The following is an 18,719-nucleotide window of genomic DNA, read 5'->3' as shown; positions in this document are numbered from 1 at the left end:
CAGCCCTCTGAATACTTTATTTGGTAACCTCTTCCTAAAGACACTTTGCAGATGTCCAGATCATGACTGATACTCACCACAGGCAAGTTTTTGATTGCTTTTCCTGTGTCACAATGCTGAGATCATGTGTATGTGTATCAATTTTGTGTACCAATTAAGTGAATGTGTTGTGTACCTGATCAATGCTTCCGTAAACAAACAGAAAAACTGTAACAGATCACCACAGAAGGAGAAAAAGGCAGTAGATAGCTAAGTGAATCAAGGTTGATATTAAAGCAACAAGAAGGCTAAACCACTACATTTGGAACTGCCCATCCATGGATATAATTGCAGCAGGCAAAGTGAGGAGAAATGCTGCAAAAAGTAGTATAATGACTACAGAAAAGATGCAAGGCAGCAGAGAACTCCAAAAGCTAATATTCCTTCAGCCACACAACTTCTGCTTATCATAATGGCTGTTGTCCACACCGACAAACCCACCTGTTTCTTTTTGCTTGGTGCCACCATCCTACTGCCAGTACGGATGGCCACAATAGTGGATGCCATCACTAGCAGAAATACCTCCTAGCTCAGTAATAGGCTGTATAAACCTTTGAATTTACTTGTTTACTGATAATTATATGTGTGTCACCATTTGGAAAGTTCTGCTTTGTGCTACTCTATGCGTGTGTTTGTTTATCTCAGTAATATAAATAATATGGAGTTTTAATTTTCCATTTTAATCATAATGGTATTATACCAGCTACAACATTTCAGCCTAATCATACACCAATATAGTTGTTTATTACACCCTCCCTGCAACAGTGAAATCTCTTTTTTTATTTGTTTCTGTGGTCTAACCTACACCAAGTGGTTTGCCACAGTTGACTGGTTTGTGCTTATAAAATTTGGTAGATTTGCTATCCAAATACTAACCAGATCTTTGCTCTTACATTTTAGGAAAGTTAAACTTTCAACTGAAGTCTTTCCCCTGAAGTGTCCTGTAGTTCTTCAGTCCACCTTCTGAAGGTCTGGATCACTATGTTTCCCTGGGAATCTGGCAAGGATGCAAAAAAAGAGCTGTCTGAGAACCTTCTCTCAGCATTTTATACCCCTATTTTCTCAAGGAGTAGCTACATATTCTCCTTATGGAACATAGTACCTCGGAAGCAAAGTCAGGCAATATTCTAATGTTTTCACCCCCGTGTTAGACCACGGTGGTTTTGTAGTTAAGATTAAATAAATTAGTTGGGAATATGGCAGTTGTATAGCAAAACCAAAACCAACCAAACAAAAAAGCGCAACAAATGGAAGTAAAGAACATTTAGGGGTATGCAATAAATTCAAGCACTGCCCTCTCTTTATAAAAAGGACTTTCTTCACATCCATCTGATCTTCTTTGCATATTCACATCTCAAACATAATATCCTGGCCTCAGATTGATAGAAGCTGGAGTATCTCCAAAGTCTGAAGCAGTAGCGTCTCACTTATTGTTTAACCCTTGGATATTTATATCCATGTGCTATATCATTTATAGAATCTCTTATTCATCTAGAGTGTTGTTTTTCAGTAGGTCAGATGTCAGATTTAACTTGCCAGTCGTAATGGGGTTTCTGCAGAGATGCAGAGTAAGGGCTTTTTGTTCATCATTGTGTTTTGCACTATTAAGTTCTCACCACTGAGTTAGAGTTCACCTTGAGAGCTGTCTTCTGAAATGTATAATGAAGAGTTAACCACTATAAAAGTTGCCACCTTGCAATCTACAAAGGGCTGTTCCTAAAATGGCTGATCCAAAAGCAAGTTCAGCAGTGGCAGATAACATTTACTATACGTTAAACGTAGACTTGTATTGATTTTGAGCAATATTGAGCATAGTCTATATAAGTCTCAAACCGATATTAAAATGCTTTCTGACACTGTGCATTAAATGAATGCAAGATGTAAAAGGGAAGGTGAGCACTGTGAGCACCTCTCAATTGAGAGGCGTGCTCAGCAGAAAGCTTGTTTGGCATAACCCTCATCCAAGACGACTCCAAACAGTTTCATCCAGAGCTTCTCTTCAAGCGATCACATCTGAGCATCTGACTTCCTGAACTTGTGAACTGGAAATTTAACCTAATTCAATCTTGCTCCGACTGGTGAAGATCGTGCTGGTACGGGCTGTGGGCAGGCCAGCGGCCCCGCTATTTGCGGCAGTCCCCAGGACAACTGGCATGCCGCGGAGGATTCCACCGCCCCCCAGAAGAAGCCGGCAATGCAAGCCTCTGTCTTTCTGAAGTCAGTTTCATTTACTGTATTGTTGTACCCACAACGGCCAAAATTATTGGCTCCAATCCTGCCAACACCCATGTTTAACTACACACATGCGAGCTGCACTACCGAGTTCAATAGGACTATTCTCGAGCGTAAAATAATATCCTTGTCTCCAGTTTGGGAACTAGCTGAAACCATCTATTTAGAGGGGCACTGCCGGGCTAAAATAATGCGTCTATTTAAAACGCTGCCTTTGCCCGGGCCCGCACCGCTGACGGGGGTGGGTGCGGGGGTGCTTCGGCGAGTGCTCGGCTTCCCCCGGCCGGGGCGGGCAGGGGGGCGGCCGTCACCGCCGCTGAGGAGGCTCCCGGCGGGCCGGGACCCGCCCGGCTCCCCGCAAGGGCCGGCTGTCAGGCGCGGCGCGGGCAGGGAAGCCGGGACCCGCCACAGCCCGCAGGTCCCCCGGCGGGGCGCGGGTGCGATTCTACCGCGGTTTTCGCCCAGGTGGCGGAGGGAGGGAGGGAGGGAGGTGGGTGGGCAGCCGCCCCCGGCGGAGGACGTCTGTGGCTGGCCCCTTCCCCCGGCGGTGGCGCGGGGCGATGCCCAAGATGGAGCCCGCTCGCCGCCCCGCGACACCTCAGGTGTGAGGGACCCGCGCGGCTGTACCTCCGCCCCGCCCCGCCCTCGCCCGCTGGCCGCGCGCGCCCCGGCGCAGCTCGCGCAGACGCGCGCCTTCCCCGCCCCCCCGCACCCCCCCCACCCCCCCGCGGCGGGAGCGCGCCCCGCGGTGCGACGGGGGCGGGGGTGCCGGGGAGGTGATAGGCGCGGGAGCGCGCCTGCCTGGGCTCTTCTCGCTGTGCCGGCGAGCGGGCAGGAGGAAGGGGAGGGAGAGCGCGGCCGCGGGTCCCGCCGACCCTCTCCCCGCGGAGGGGCTGCAGCTTCCCGTGAGTACCGGCCTGGCCCTCCCCGTCCCCGCGCCACGCTTCAGGCTGCGGGAGCTGCCCCGCCCGCCGCACCGGCAGCCGGTGGCCGCCCCGACGGTGAGGAGCCACCCGCCCGCACCGCCTGGGCCGGGGCTCCTCCGTGGGTACGGGCGGGCGGGGCGCAGCGCGGGCTGGTCGCCGGGGCGCGGAGACCTTGTGCGGGCGACGCCGGCAGCCGCTTGATGAGGAGGCACCTGGTGAGGCCGCCCGGTGCGGCGGCGGCCGCTGCGGGGGGCTTTGTTGCGGCGGCCGGTGGGGACCTCCCGGGGGCGGGCGGGCCGGCTATAGCGCGTCGCAGCCGCGGAGCGTCGGAGCCGGGCCCGGGCCCGGTCGGAGACGCTCCGCGGCTGTGACGCGCCCACGTCCCTCAGCGGGTAGGTCGCCATTTCGTGCGCTGGCCGGCGGGGGCGAGGGCCCGGCGGGGGCGGTGGCGGGCGGCGTGTGCGGGAGGGAGCTGTCTGTGCTGAAGCGCCGGGATCCGCGTTTCGCCTTTTACACGTTTATTTATCAGCTGCTGCGCTTTTTTTTATTTAATTCCACCCCCCCCACCCCCCCTCCTTTCTGCGCTTTGCTTCCTGCGGCGAGCCGCAACGCCGGTTTTGTTTAGGTATTAAAATAGCTGGAATGTGGCTGGATCCCGAGCTGTTCCTATTTGCCCTTGTTCTGCTTCCTCTCTCTTGATGGCGATTAACGCAGAAAATTGCCACCAAGTCTCAGCAGCAAAGACGCCTGCTCTTCCCTTAAAAAAGTAATCGCTAACTAAACCTTCAGCAACCGCTGAACTCGGCATAGATGGGTTAGTTTTGAAGTCTGAAATGTGTTTAAACCAAGGCTTCGGAGTCTTAAGTGTAAACAGTACCTGATTAATAATGGCAAGCTGTTTAAATATTTACGATCATAGTGTGTTTCAGCACAGTCAGTACGGCTGCTGATATTGACAAGTAATCTGTGAAAGGAATACTGCTTCTTGGCTGTCTGTATAGTTAGGTAAAACAATGGAAAATGTGATATGTAATTCTGCAATGGGACCTATAGATCATGATACAGCGTTCTTTTATCCATAAGGTCCAGCTTTTCGTCATTTAAAGAAGCCAATATTAACCACCTGGGTTTCTGTTTTTCTAATTTTCCCTGTCTTTGTATATTTCTTTATTTCTGAGTATTAAAATAAATTTTGATTCTTAATTAAGTATATTACAGAAAAGGTAGATGAAACCTGAAAACTTGATTGTGTGTAACAGGTGCGCTATTAATAATTTCAGCTTCTTCCATAATTTAATATAATAGATGTGGTAATTTATGGATAGTAGTTATATGGGACTGTGCGTAGAATAAGTCACTGTACAACATCAGAAGGCATCTGGACTTTAAGTTTTGAGAGCAGCGTATATACCAGGAGATGCATCTTTGGTATAGTGCTATATATATATACCAATATATATATGCTGGTATTCTTTGGCAAAGAATTGGCTGGAAAGAGAAGGATACTGTAGTATTACAGACTATCTCAAAGGACCTACAAGTCAGAAACCTGACATGCAGGTGCAGCATATTTATAATATTTGTCTAACCTGTTTGTTATTGCCACTTGTATGATTACACCTCAGACATTTGTTAAGTTGATGGTTGTCCTTAGTTTTGAATAGGAATTGCACAGCAAGTGACCAGAGTTGCTAAAAAGCTTGATACTAAAGTCTGTAAAAGTTACTTGAATTTCAAAGTACTGTGAAATTCACTTGGGTGTCTAAAATTAGTTCTCAGACTGTATCAATACGGAATTGGGAAGGTGTTGTATTGTGAGAGTATTGAATGTAGAGAAGCAAAACCAGAAAACTACTTGACGTTGACAGAACTCAGGATCCATTGAATGAATTCACATTCTGGATTGTGCAAAGGCAACGTAGCTCAGGGAAAACTGTACCGCTGTGTGACTACATCAGATGATGGGGTACTGTGTACCAGCTGGTGTTAATGATGGAGCTAAAACCCTCTTCGCAACTTGCAGAATAAATCCACGATTAATTATACTCATATTGGTATCTTAGTTCTGTAGTCTTACTGGTCATGGTAAAAATACTCAAAAGTCATAATGCTCAAGGTGAATGAGATCACCAGAATATGAGCCTTAGTTATCGTTCCTTATCTTCTTGCAGCAAGCATAATATAGAGCATGTATACCACAGCTTGTTTGATAAGAAGGGTTGTAATCAGAAAATTTGGCTTTTTAAAATGGTCTTTATTTTCAGAAAATGAAATAACAAATCCAGTAGATGCTTACTGTTACCTTCTGTTAGTTTGTTGTGCTTTGGTGTTCCTCTCTGGTACTCTGCCATCACTCTGGTGGTGGCAGAAGCTTTAGTAACCAAGTTACAGTTTTGGAGGGTTAATGAAGTGTGTCTCTGACAGATTTTATTGGTTTGAGGATTCCAATTTCAAGTCCGGAAAAGGTAATGCTAGTCTCCCCATTCTTCCTGCTGTAGGGGAATGACTCTATATGGTATCTGGACGTAACATATAATATGTTAAGGGTTTGGGCATATATTATGTTAGTAGATTATTGCACAGCTCAAATAACTCAATCAGCCTAAAAATTAGATCTCTTTTGCCTGCGGCTGTGGAATTGCTGTTAGTCTGTAGTTTCATTCATTTGTCCCAAATCACCTTGAACTCTGATTACTTTACCTTCTAGTGTATTGAAATAGTACAGTAAAGCTGGGCTATTCAGTGTTCACTGGATATGTTACTATTGTTACATGTTATGAACAGAGTTGGTAAAACGGGAAGCCATACAGAGAAAGTGTATCTGCGTAATGTAAGCTGAGGGAATAATGTAGGAGGTTGTCTGCTGGGCAATATGCAATGAATTTGATTTTGCCTTTCTGAGTGGGCTGATAGTATTCAAAAAATTCAGTTATACTTTCTACGCAGTGATAATCTGTTGCATTTTAAATTGGTAAGTATGTGTATTGCCTATTCAGTTTAGTATTAAAGATACTGTAACTTACGCATTTATTAATAGTCTTGTAAATATAATGTTAAGGGAATTTGTAAAGAGTTAATCTCCAATAAGAAGATTAACATGATGCACCATAAGTTTTGTCCTGCCATTTGTTAACCAGGAAAGGATAGTTGCAAGCTAGCTGTATTGCTAGCTTCTGAGCTTATTCTGAGCTACTGGAGGCTGGCTGAGCTTTCAGTTATTTACCTCAATAGAAAACTGAAAGGGAAAAAGTGAACAAAGGAGGTCTGTTTTGCCTGTCCCACTTGCTGGGCTGTTGTCTTTGCCCTTTTCAGTGAAGGAGGGGGTAGAGCTGGGTCAAAGTTGAAGAACACTGAAAAGGAATTCAAGTCTTATATTGAAATCTGAATGATAGCTTAGTTTGAGTACCGAATGCATTTGTTTGAATTGATTTTTTTTCTATCTGTGGCAGCTTTAACTGACAGATGGTGATGGACTGGCATATAGACTGCTAGAAGGTACAGCTAGATATGTGTTTAGACCCCGATTAAGATGCTCAGTAAACAAGTACATATCTGATGAGACTTTCAGTACTGGAGATACTGATGCTAGACACTGTGCGACACACTAGACATTTGATTGTGTGAATTAAGGGCAGACCTTTGCAGCTGGCATACATTCAGACTTACTTGTCTGGCCTAATTGCATTGCAAATACTCCTCTGGATTGCTCTTTAGCTTCTCCCTTCTAGTAAATGTTGAATAAGTACAGAAATGTTCATCTGGATCCTCTATTAGCTGTTGTTAAGAAGCTTTCAATTTTTTTTTCTTTTGCTCTATGAATCAGGATAAATGTATCTTAGTATTCATTTTGTGAATACACTGTTTTCCTACACTGTTTCAGTTTTGAAATGGCTCAATTCATAATGTCATTACAGCTTTCCCCTTGTTAACTTTTTAGCATGGAAGCGTAACAGCTTGAATTATAAAATGTTTCTGTAAGAGCTCACAGTACCCCCATTCTACTTTAAGCAACTAAACTTTATATAAAAAGCAGCATTTCACGCAGAGCATCTCAGATGCACAAAAATAGCCAAGCAAGGAAAAAAAGAGCCAGTTCAGCTTATGTAGACGTGATAACTTTAAAAAACAGCCACATTAGAAAGGAACTAGCTGTCTAAATCATCAACTAAATCAGACAGAATCAGTACAAACGTAGTCTCTCTGAATTCTGTAAATACTCATGTAAGACTGCTGAATTTGGATGTATCTCAGTGGGAATACAGTTGTCCTAATACTTCGTCTGCACCGTTAGGTATATATGACCTTTTAATTTCCTCTGGTTTAAAGTAAATTGTTACTGTTTAACAGCTTGTCTGAGGAAAACATCCATAACTTCCTGGTTGTATGAGTTAGTCTTTGGCCACTAATTAGGCTTTTCCAGACAGCTACCCAAAATATTAACATACCATTTTCCTTTACACTGTTATCTCAGTGAGGAGCTTACAGTGTTTATACATATTTTCTTTGTCTTTCTGATGTGTGACTGTCACTTCTAACTTCCTCTTTTCTGTGTTTTCAGTGTTGTTGCATTTGTCCAACTTGATTCTGAGGGTTCATATAGAGGAGTTGCCTTTACGTTGTCACAATGCTGTAGGGCTCTGTGTGTGTCTGTGTGTACGCAAAGGCATTGTATATAATCAATTAGTGCAAAAGACAGCTTTGTACAAGATTTGGAGTCAGGGAACAGTTCTGCTGGTGGAGAATGATACTATGGAGTTAACTGACCAATGCATAGGCACTGGCTAAGGGAAGTTTTCCTGCTGAATACTGCAATGTGGGCAGGGTAGTAGAAATGAACAAAATTCAAAGAAAGGAGATAATGAATTATGCCCAAAAAAAAAAAAAAAAAAAAATCCATGAGGAGAACCACTGTACAAGGAGAAGGATGAAGAACAAAATGTATTACTGACTTTTGCATGAGAAAGAAGTGGTGGAAGTGAGGGAGTTGGGAACAAAATTTACTGGAAATCTTAAAAGAGAAAAGGCAACAGTCTTGGGGGTTCTGAGTAGAATAGATTGAGAGGGAATGTATATACAACTCATGCATAAAAGTGTGGGATGAAGCAGGGGATAGCTCCTTGGTGTGAGGTGGGAAGTGCAACCAGTCTTGAGGGAGGGAAGAATTTTGAAGAGCATGTCAAAAGCAGGGAAATGCGTTACTTGAAGGGGAGCAGAAAAAGAAAAACGAGAATTTGTCTTACTGTTGGTGAAGGGTTGAGGGATTTTTTGCTAGGAATTATCAAATCAGGCAATTTGAAGGAAAATGTTACATACCCCTGTTATCTTCAAGGCATATTCCCTGACATTTAAAGGGCATTTCAAGAGTATTTAAAAATTCAGTGTTGTTCATCAGTAGGCTTTTACACTACAAGTTACCTTTGGTAACAGGATAGACTGTCCTCTTCACTACTACTCCAGTGTTAAAGAAGGACTAAAAAGTGGGGTTTTCTGCCACTGTTCACCTCTCTATGGGAATCAAAATGCTGGAGGTGCTTGACATGCCTTCTTCATTACAATTTTCAAGTGATACCAGGAAGTGGTAAACTTGGCAGTGGTTATTCGTTTGGTTGGATAAACAGTGACTTGGTTTAATGACGTGGTTACTGCTGCTCATGAGTAGGCTGGAATCTGTAGGTCCCTCCAGCAAACCCTCCCAACCTGTAGACGGATGTTGTAGTATCCGGACAAACTAAATATACAGTAGGAAGCTTAATTCCCTTGAGTTGCTGCTCTTTTCTTGAAGATGAAAGGTGTTTTTTTGGTTTTCAGCTCAGCTGAATTTGGTAGTTTTGTTGCAACTCTTCCATGGCCACAAACAAAGCCTGGTTCTCACCTTGGGTGAGATGAGATGTTAATAGTTTGTGCTAGCTGTTTTACTGTTTTTTAATCTGTTCTGTCTAGATATTCTTACTGAAGCTCACAAAAGGGAGCTGTATTTCTTTTCCTTTCCCATCCTTGCAAAACTGTCCACGATTTGAGTTCAAGTTTACAAAAGGGGAGCTGTGCATAAAAAGAGAAAAGAACAGAAATGGAGTTTTTGCATGCAGTTTTGGTTGGACAAACTGAGGCCTCTAGTCATTCTTGAGTCCTGAAGCAGTAAGTTTTGTGTTCTGGGCCCAGCTGCTGTGAAGAATGGTGTTCTCCATGGATGGTGAGCATTTTCAGTTATGAGCAATGTAATGGTTCCACTGTGACGAGGTTTTGTTGTTGTTAAATCTGTTCAGGACATAATGGCAACCTGTTTTCCACATTGTGGATTGAGTTCTGAGTAACATTAACAGCTGGAGTTGGGATTGTGATGCATCAGTATTGCAGTGATCAAATCTGGAAGTCGGGAAAACAAGAGCCCTTGTGACTGGAGGTATTGGACGGGGTATGGTCTTTTCACCAGATGTAAAGAAGACCTGCTTCCATTTAACACCATTTCTTATTTATAGTGTATTTCACAGACACCAAAAGATAGGGAATATCTTGGCAATGAAGCTGGAAGGAGGAGCATATGTTCTTGAGGCTGTTGCAGAGAATCCAGTCTTCTGAGCTTCTCTTTCAGTGGCAGGTGCCATTATTCTTCCCTAGGCATAGGTTTGATTAGGCCATGGAACAGATAAGAACTATTATCACTCTTACTGCAGTCCAGTCCAATTAATACTGTAAGGGTGTTTGTAACATCAGTGGGTGTGTGAAGGAACCACCCTTCATGTTGGAGCTGTGTGTACCTTAGGTATAATTCAGCTTGCTTTTGTCTACTCATGAGCTGGTTTTTGGTTAGACATCTAAACCAACCAACAAATCTGATGTCAGTGTTCTGCATACCAAGTGTATTTTGAATACTCCTGAAGTTTGTCTGTGTGGTTTATACGTCATCTAATGTCTTTAAAAGCATCACATAATGAAGGAAAGAGGATTCCACCTACTGCTTCTCTGAGATTGAAGGCATAGAGCTGGGAAAACAGTTTTCTGTAACTTTTTGCTGGATATATAATACAAAGCACATATGGAAGCTGCATGACTGCTCCCCTGTTACATGGGCTAACATGTGGCTGTCACAGGAGCAGCACTAATAACTGGACTACAGACCCTGGTCCATCCTTACTGGATGTTTTTATCTATATCTATCTTGCATGATATACAAAATCGTAGAAGTTTCTATATTTTACAGCTCTGACACCTTTCATGTGCAAATAGTCTTTTAAATATCTCGTTTTTTCCCTCAAAAGCATTTCATGTATTTATGGAACTTGGAGTCTAGTAGCCAGCATTTCAGTGTATTACAGGGTGTAACATCTTTTCCCAGCCAATATCAAACATCTAATATCAATATAAATTGAAACTTCAGGTGTTATTATAGGGAATTTTGGAAAGTTTTCTGCTTTCTTGTAGTTTGGGCAAAATGAGGAGCATCTTAAATTATCTGCTAGCTATTTCTGCATGATAAAGTTGAATCACAGAACAGTCGGGGTTGGAAGGGACCTCTGAAGATCCAGTCCAAGCCCCGGCGAAAGCAGGTTCACCTAGAGCAGGTTGCAGAGAGTCACATACGTCCAGATGGGTTTTAAATATCTCCAGAGAAGAATACTCTGCAGCCTCTGTGGACAGCTTGTTCAGAGCTCTGTTACCCTCAAGGTAAAGAAGTTCTTGCCCATGCTCAGTTGAAATTGCCTGTTTCTGTCCATTGCTACTTGTCTTGTCGCTGGGACCCGCTGAAAAGAGCCTGGCCCCATCCTCTTGACACTCGCCCTTAACATATTTTTACACTTTGACAAGATGAAGTATAAGCAATTACATAACTGGAAAGCAAGCCAGCCCAGGTGACTAAAAGCTAAATTATCTGTTAGACCTCGTAGGTGGTAGTTGTATGAAGTACACTTTTAACTTAAAAAAGATAAAACATGTGGGAACATACAAAGGTGAGTGTGACCACGAGAGGGCAGACACATTGTTCAATGACTCCAAACCAAAATCCTTAGAAAAAAGACTGCCTGTGGCTGTAAAAATACGGGGGGTAACGACTGAATAAGTAACACAGTATCGATATACAGAATTTCATACACTGAAAAATATAATACTATTTAGTGTTTAAGATGAAAGTAAATATGTCTGCTTAGAACTCCTCTGTGGTTTTGTATTTCTACAGTGGAAGTCACAACAGTTCATCAGATCATGTAGTTTGACTTGTAAATAGTGAGTTGTTAAACTTAACCCATTTACCTTTATATTGAGTCCAGTAATTTTAATTCAAGCATGTTTTCCAGGACCATGTCCATCTTCATTTGAAAATGAAAAATGCACTCTTTTAATAGTTTCTTTCTTGTAGTTAAAGAATAACTTAATTCTGTCTGAATTAAAGCTCATGTTTTCATAAAGACCCCCCAGCATTTACATATTCTTCTTTTCCTTTTTATTATTAATAATATTTGTGTGCTTTAAAGCATGTAATTTTGCTCTTCGGTGTGTAATGGAAAATAAACGTTATGGGCCTAAAATTAAATACTTCAATAAAGTAGCCTTTTTCAGGAATTCTGTACTGTTGTTTTTAGTGAAAGATTATGTTGAGTAATTTTTATTTAGCTTTCTTGCTAGGAATGTAGGTGCTTAATTAAAGCATATCCTGTGTTGGCTTTTACTGTTCATGCATCATCTCAAGATACAGTGGTATTGTCTTTATTTTCCTCAAAAACTCTCTTAGAAAGGAAAGCAAAGTCTTTATCCCATTGTTTCAAAGTCACAGTATTCTTTAGAGGCAAGTCTTAAGAGCTTTGGTTGCCCCCTGGGGGTCTCAATTCTACCAGTTGTGCTGCAGTGAAGCATCATCAAAATAGCCTTAAATGCTGGCCCAGATTTCCCATTTCCCCACTGTTGTTTTCAGCAGGCAAGGTTACCTTAACAGCAGGATTTCTGGAGAAGTCCTTTGTAAAATGGTTTGCAGGTATCATCCCCAAAATTTGTATCTGTGGGAATTTCTCCAGGTTCTGAAGTTGTATATTCCTATATTCCTCTTCACAACCTTCGTGCTCCCATGGCATTGAAATATGGGCGTAGATTTCTCATTGCATCCTGGGAAATACACCAGCAGAATTGAGAGCAGTATCACAGGAATTAATGATTTATTAGGATTTGTATCTTCATAGTTCACTTGGCAAATGTGTATGAGCTCCCTGCCCCCCTCCCCCCCCCCCCCCCCCCCCGATGTCTAGAAGCATAGAAACATCTGAAAATAAACCTCAGTTGCTCTTAATTGTTGGTTGATTTTTGCATCTGGGTTTTTGAAAATTTCAGTTAAAGTCATAAGACTTGATAACTCTACAAGGGCTGAATTCTGTCCCTTTAATACAGTGACATAAACACAACTGTAGAGAACACATGCAATAGCTGTATTCTGTTGGTAGTTAATGCAAAAGTCGGCATTAGTAGGAAGATTGGCCTTTATGTTCATTATATTGTATAGATGCTTACAAGTGTTTTCTTTTCTCTCCCGAGGTAAAAGCTGTCATAGAAGAGTCAGAGATCTCTGTGAGTCCCATGCCCGGCTTAGTTTAGGTGACATGATATTGAAAAACACACCAACAGTTGCAAACCATACTCATGACAAAGAAGTTTCACACAGCAAGCTAAAGTAAATAAATACCATTGGTTTTATTATTGTAGATAGGAAAGTTCAAATTGGACATTAATATCTAGCTTCCTGTTTTGACTGCTAATAAAAAGACATATTAATTAGAATGGAAGAGATAAGAGTAAGAAAGTGCTGAAACCAGAATTAAGTGTGAAGATAACAAAATAAGGGAGACAGAGCAAACATTAGAGGTCTATTTAATTATATGCAAACAGCTACTATCAGAATAGAATGATGATTTCTTGTTTACTAAGAGAAAACCTCGAGCTATTTTAGTGAATAGTAATGACTGTGAAGTATTGTCTGAAATGGCAAAGAATTAAGTAAAAAAAAAAACCATAGTGAAAAAAAAAAATTGGTTGTAAGATTCTCCTTATAAATACTGCACGTCTGTTCCTTGTCTTGCTGCTCACAAGTGGGAAAATGACCTTTCACTGGTGGCATGTTGATCTAGGCTCCAGTGATTACTCCCCAGACTAGAACACACACACAGACACGCACACACACACGTTCTGAATTGTGATAGAATGCCGAAATGAAATAGCAAGTTAGTACAAGCACATATTTCTCTGAAGATGCAAAATAATGCTGATCCCTAAAGTTGAGTGCCTGACTTATCCTGGATAGTAAAGGATAGTGTGAGACATCTGCTTCTGAAAGCATGTCTATAAAAATAGTTGAATATTTGCTTTTATTAATGGGATGTTTTATCTATGGTTGTGGGAAATTATAATTCACTATGGTAAGCTAATGCACTACTTTGACTAATATTTGATGGTTTTCAAAAATAGAACTCGGGATTAGTGGAATTATGAATTTGCATTTCATAATGAATTATTTGATTATAATTAGATTAATTTCCCCCAGTTTCAATATTAAATTAGTTTTATAATTAACAAAAGAAGGAACTAAATTGATGTTGTGTTAGCCTTGCCTTGAAATAAGACTTGGAATTCAAACCACTTTATGTACTGTTAAATATATTGCTGTTCGTCATTAAATATTATCTATCAAAATTAGAGCTATTGGTAATTTTTAACACTAAATATCGCTGGACAAACCCACCCATCACTTTTCTGATAGAATACAAAATGTAACTCAACCTTTGTAATGTAATTCAATTTCTGAACACTAGTTCTCAAACAAAGACTTGCACAGTCTGTGAGTAGGACCCAGAAGAACAACATTTTTTAGGTCCCTTGTCTTCTTTATCCCTCCATTGCTGTTTCTACCATCCTGTGGTAGACTTTCAAATACCTGCTATTAAGGCACAGGCAAGTAATTAGTATGTAAATCTTATTTTGAATGCATTGTGTAATAAATAGTAGGCACAATACTGTAAAACAAAACTTAAATGTTCCTTTTAAGAAGGCTTACATAAATGTAATTAGACAGACTTTTGAAGTAAGTATCTTAAAACCTTTGTTTGTTGTATAATGACCTCGTGAGTTTTCATACAAAATTATTTTCTAAATTTTGTGTGTTCTTTGAGGCAGTGGTTATCTGTTCAAACACTACCAGTCCTAATGAGATTGTAATTTATGATTACAGCTTTTAGACACAATTAATGGGTACAATGCAGTTCGGTTTTTTAACTTTACATTTTTAAAGAATATTAAAGCTTGCTCCACTAAATACATTGACACTGGTCAGAAAAATATTATTATTTTGCTGTCCAGTACTACAGTTTAAGAACGGTGTGTGAAAGGACATGTTTGTTGTAAGTAGTCTACTTTCAGAAGTATTCCATGTAGCGTACCTCACTCATCAAAAGTTTTCTTTGCTATTAATGAAGCTGGATTTGAGGCCATTAATCTTATTGGGGACATGGAAAAGAAAACTTGGATTTATATACAGCTAGTTTAATTCTGAATAGTGCTTTAATACTGAAAGGCTAACAGCTATATTGCAAAGAAAATCTCCTGCAGATGGCTGAGGGAGATGGCACCATTATAGAGTTTGGAGAATCAGCATGGCCAGATTATCCTCACTGACTTAATCTTCAGCATGAATGGATGATATGGTGTTATAATCAAATTTTTAATTAGATTAACAAAACTTGATGACAGAAAGGTAATGAGTTTTGAGACTTTATTTCATTAAACTTTGAAGTGGGGGGTGAGGAGGGTGGAGCTTCCCTTACACATCCAGCCAACTGTCCAGAGAATTGATAATGGTTTTAATGTTAAACTGACAATTTCTAATTATTACAAGTATCATCATACAGTAGCTACAAATAAAAAGCTTTCCGTTATATGTATTTCTGTTTATTCTCCAAGCTGTGGTTTCTGCTAAGGTTATTTTATTTGTATTTATTTTTCAGGTTATGTATTAATGTACTATAAATGTAAAAGTGCCCAAATTGGCTTCCTGTGAGCAAGTTTAGGTCAGAGAGCAGGAAAGTCACTTTTATGCAGTGCTGTCTGATCTGAGGTCAGTATTAGTCAAGGGGTTGGTGTCCATTCATAGTCAACAGTATAACTGACCTCTTCAGCAACTTTGAGTGTTCTTCTGTAACTTAATACATGTACACATGTGTTATCCCTGTGGGTTTTTTTCTTGATTGTCTGATCCCTTTACTGTCTTGGATAATTGAAACGTAACTGTGCTGTTTCAGGTTGGGGGGGTGGGGGAAATGAAGATGGGAATGATACCATATGAGGAGATGACTGTAGTGCACATTGCCACCAGTTCCCAGCTGGTCCTAGGGTGTAAGCTGTGTGTAAGATATACTGCCACCCATCACTATCAGGTCAAGACAGTCACTGTATAAAGGTCCTAGCTAAGGAAAACTGTTGGAATCACTTAATGGTGTATATAAACAAATAAGAATAAAAGCAAGCTTGGGTGTTGTGGTTTTTTGAGAAGCCAGAGTTATGAAGCTGATTACACTTGGACTGATCTGAAAACTTGTAATCTAAGTGGTAGATACCTTCGCTTGGGTAATACTATTCTAATCCTATCTGGGTAGTATTTTAAAGTACTTGCAGGAGCATTGGTGACACAGTGAATTTACTGTGAGTATTTGAGGAAAAAAAGTGTGAGAAGTATTTGGGGGTTTATTTTTCCATCTGGTGTCATTAAGATTACAGGAAAATGTCTCAGTCTTTAGGGCTTTTTCTGATCTGCCTTCTATGTAAAATGGGAGTAATGCCTCTAGGATTAATCTGAAGCTTGAATTGGGCTTTTGATCACTTTCCATCATTTAGTTCAGCGCACTTTTGATAAAACAGATATTTCTAGGTATTATGTCAAAAACTTTAATCTGGAAACCATTAAGGAAGCAACACAGATGCAGACAAAGTAGGCTTAATGTGGTGGTAAATGTTGGGAAGTGATGGGGTAGTGTTTTCCTTGAAAAAGACGATGTAATCCTTTGTCTCCAAGTAACTTTCCTGATAGTGTTGCACAGTCAGACAGCTCTTTGTTTAAAGGGTGGATAGGAAAAGTAATTGACTGGTTTCTGTTTTGTTGGGTAACGCTCATCTGGAGAATCTAATTTCTCAGATAGGGTCTGGTGGTTCTTTACTGGATGGTGATGGGAGTCTTTTAAGCTGGATTAGATGAGACTCCACAAAATGTTTTCTGCCGTTTGTGCAAAACGTGTTTCTCTTTGTTACTTTAAGTTCTGCATGAAACGTTTCCTGGCTGTCCTGCATGTATACAGAAGACTGCTGCGTAGCCGGCAACAGTTTTGGCTGCCTTGGGGATTCTCTGGGAATGTCAGGTTCTCTACCTAGGATGCTATTCAGACACTTAGGTGTACAAGCAACTCTTACCAGTTGGCCTATGCACGGCAGGAGCTGCCTGGGAAAACTTCAGGAACTGACCACAATTCCTAATTGGAGAGGTCCTGTTTACCAGCTGCTTTGTTGTAAATGCAGGTGGAAGTTCAGTCAGTCACCATGCTTTGCAGGGACACAAGGGACTGATTTGAGAGATTTCAGATGAACAGTTTCTGAACCATGCTGGGAGCTGGTGAATATGTGTGCTGGATATGCGCACAGGTGTAGTCTTGATACCTAAGACTCTTAACTACAGGATGCACTTGAATTTCATTCTTTCTTTTTTTCTCCACAAATTCTGTAGACCTTGGCACAATATAAAGTATATTGTTTTAAACCATAATTTGATAGTAGAATCAAGATAAAGGAACTGATACACGCTTGAAAAAGTTTCTGGGAAATTTTTACAGTATTTTGCCATTTTTTATGGAAGCACAGTGTGTCTTAAAGTGTAGTTTCTGTGCTAGTGTTTGCTGCTAACTTTACAGCCATTGCCACATACAGCATGTGGTGTTTCAAATAGGGTACTATAGCTTCTGGAATTGGAGGTTTTTATTCTAATGACAACAATGGTGTAAAAATGTTAGTACTTAGTCAGGACAGCGTAGCAGTAGAGTTGAGCAATGGGAAATTGCAGCAAGTCTCTGACCTTTCAGTTGATAAAGGCTGGGAGATTATTGCCACAAACATATCCTTCTTTCTTGGGCATCTGCTTTTAGTTGCTGTCAGAGATGAGACCTTGGGCTAGATGGATCTTTGTTGTTATGCTAAGCGAATGTCAGATTTGGTAGGTCATGCAGCACTTGTATTTGCAAATTTAAAGAGACCATCGGACTTAAAACTAAACCAGCTCTGGGCTTGGAAGCCTACTGGACTATCTAGAATATCTTTCTGAGAAATGTTAGTATAATAATTGAACATATCTGTAAATGTAGCTTTGTGTGTGTGTTTATGCATACTAAGAGTGAAATCTGTCCTCCTAACTTACTCAGCTATACCAGGATTTGAACTATTTGGTATAGGGCAGCAAGCTGGCCTGCCCAGTACAACTTTGTTTTTAGCATTTTGCCTAATGATGAGAAAGAAAAACTCTCTGAAGACCAGTCCAATGAAGTACTGGTCCTTCTTTCATTAAAAGCATTAAGGAATCATTAGCATGTTATATCTAACTTTGAATTTGTTCCTGTGCTGAACAGGGTAGGAGGCAAGTGTTTAAACCAGGGGACTTTTAGAAATCCCTTCCAACCTTAACCACTGTCTGATTCTGCTAGTCCCCTCTCCAAATCAGAACAAGTCTGTCTGTAGTTCTTCTGTGGGTGAATATTTCAGAAGTATAGGAAGGAAGAACACACTTTTTTTTTTCCAGAGATCAGGGCACAGAAGTGGGCGATCATGGTTCTATTTTTTTGCTGGCCTTCAGGGGTTTCAGTCACTTCTGCACTTGGTGTCCTCACTGCCAGGACCCAGGGTGTACTGCTTGAAAGTTTCCATCTGCCCTGAGCCCCTGTGCAGCAGGGAATGGCTGGGAGAGCTGGTATGCCAGACCACACTCTCTGATGAGCCTGCATTCTGTAATAAATCATCAGCGGCTCTGCTCAACCAGCTCTTCTCACATGGGGCTTGCAGTTGGATCTCTCATCCTTAGGTATGTGCTCTGGCACCTGGCTGAGGAGAAAGCTGGCAGGAGTAACACCATTTCTGCTTCTCAAAAGTAGTTGTGATCCCATCACATCTGACTTCCTCAGTTGTCCTAGAGAACTTGAGGACTTCAGGTGCTTGGTGACATCACTTAGAGAGGTGTAGAGTGTTACACAGAAGATAAGTGTTTATCTACCCAGAATATGTGCTTTTGTGCTTGGGAGGATGAATGAAGCCAACTGTCTAGGAAATGCTGAGGCTGAATTGGGACTTGTGTAGTGTATTTGTGTGTCTGCCTACACGCAGGGACTTTTTGATACCACAGTCTGAATTGCTGTTCAGAATTTAAGTGGGATAAGGTGAGTTAGCGTAAGGATTAATATTAACTTCCCACCCTAAAGTTATAATCTGCTTTATTAATGGCAAAACTTTGTGTAACCAGCCCAC

The 18,719-nt window shown here is 41.3% G+C and overlaps 1 protein-coding gene across 19 annotated transcripts in view; it reads left to right on the top strand.

Annotated features, from left to right (window-relative positions):
* Positions 1–3,024: 3,024 nt before the first annotated feature.
* NRCAM (neuronal cell adhesion molecule) overlaps positions 3,025–18,719 on the top strand; it is a 166,117-nt gene continuing 150,422 nt past the window's right edge. For 9 of the 19 annotated variants that reach the window (XM_056341512.1, XM_056341520.1, XM_056341515.1 and 6 more), the window contains exon 1: positions 3,025–3,176. The gene's annotated coding sequence lies outside the window, so the exon portion shown is untranslated. Of the gene's footprint in view, positions 3,177–3,231; positions 3,413–18,719 lie in introns of those variants that run through there. The other 10 variants (XM_056341530.1, XM_056341528.1, XM_056341531.1 and 7 more) reach the window with 3 other exon arrangements.

Source organism: Falco biarmicus, chromosome 5, assembly GCF_023638135.1.
Source record: "Falco biarmicus isolate bFalBia1 chromosome 5, bFalBia1.pri, whole genome shotgun sequence".
NCBI lineage: Eukaryota > Metazoa > Chordata > Aves > Falconiformes > Falconidae > Falco > Falco biarmicus.
The sequence above is the reverse complement of the archived record's forward strand: the minus strand, read 5'-3'. Positions and strand labels throughout refer to the sequence as shown.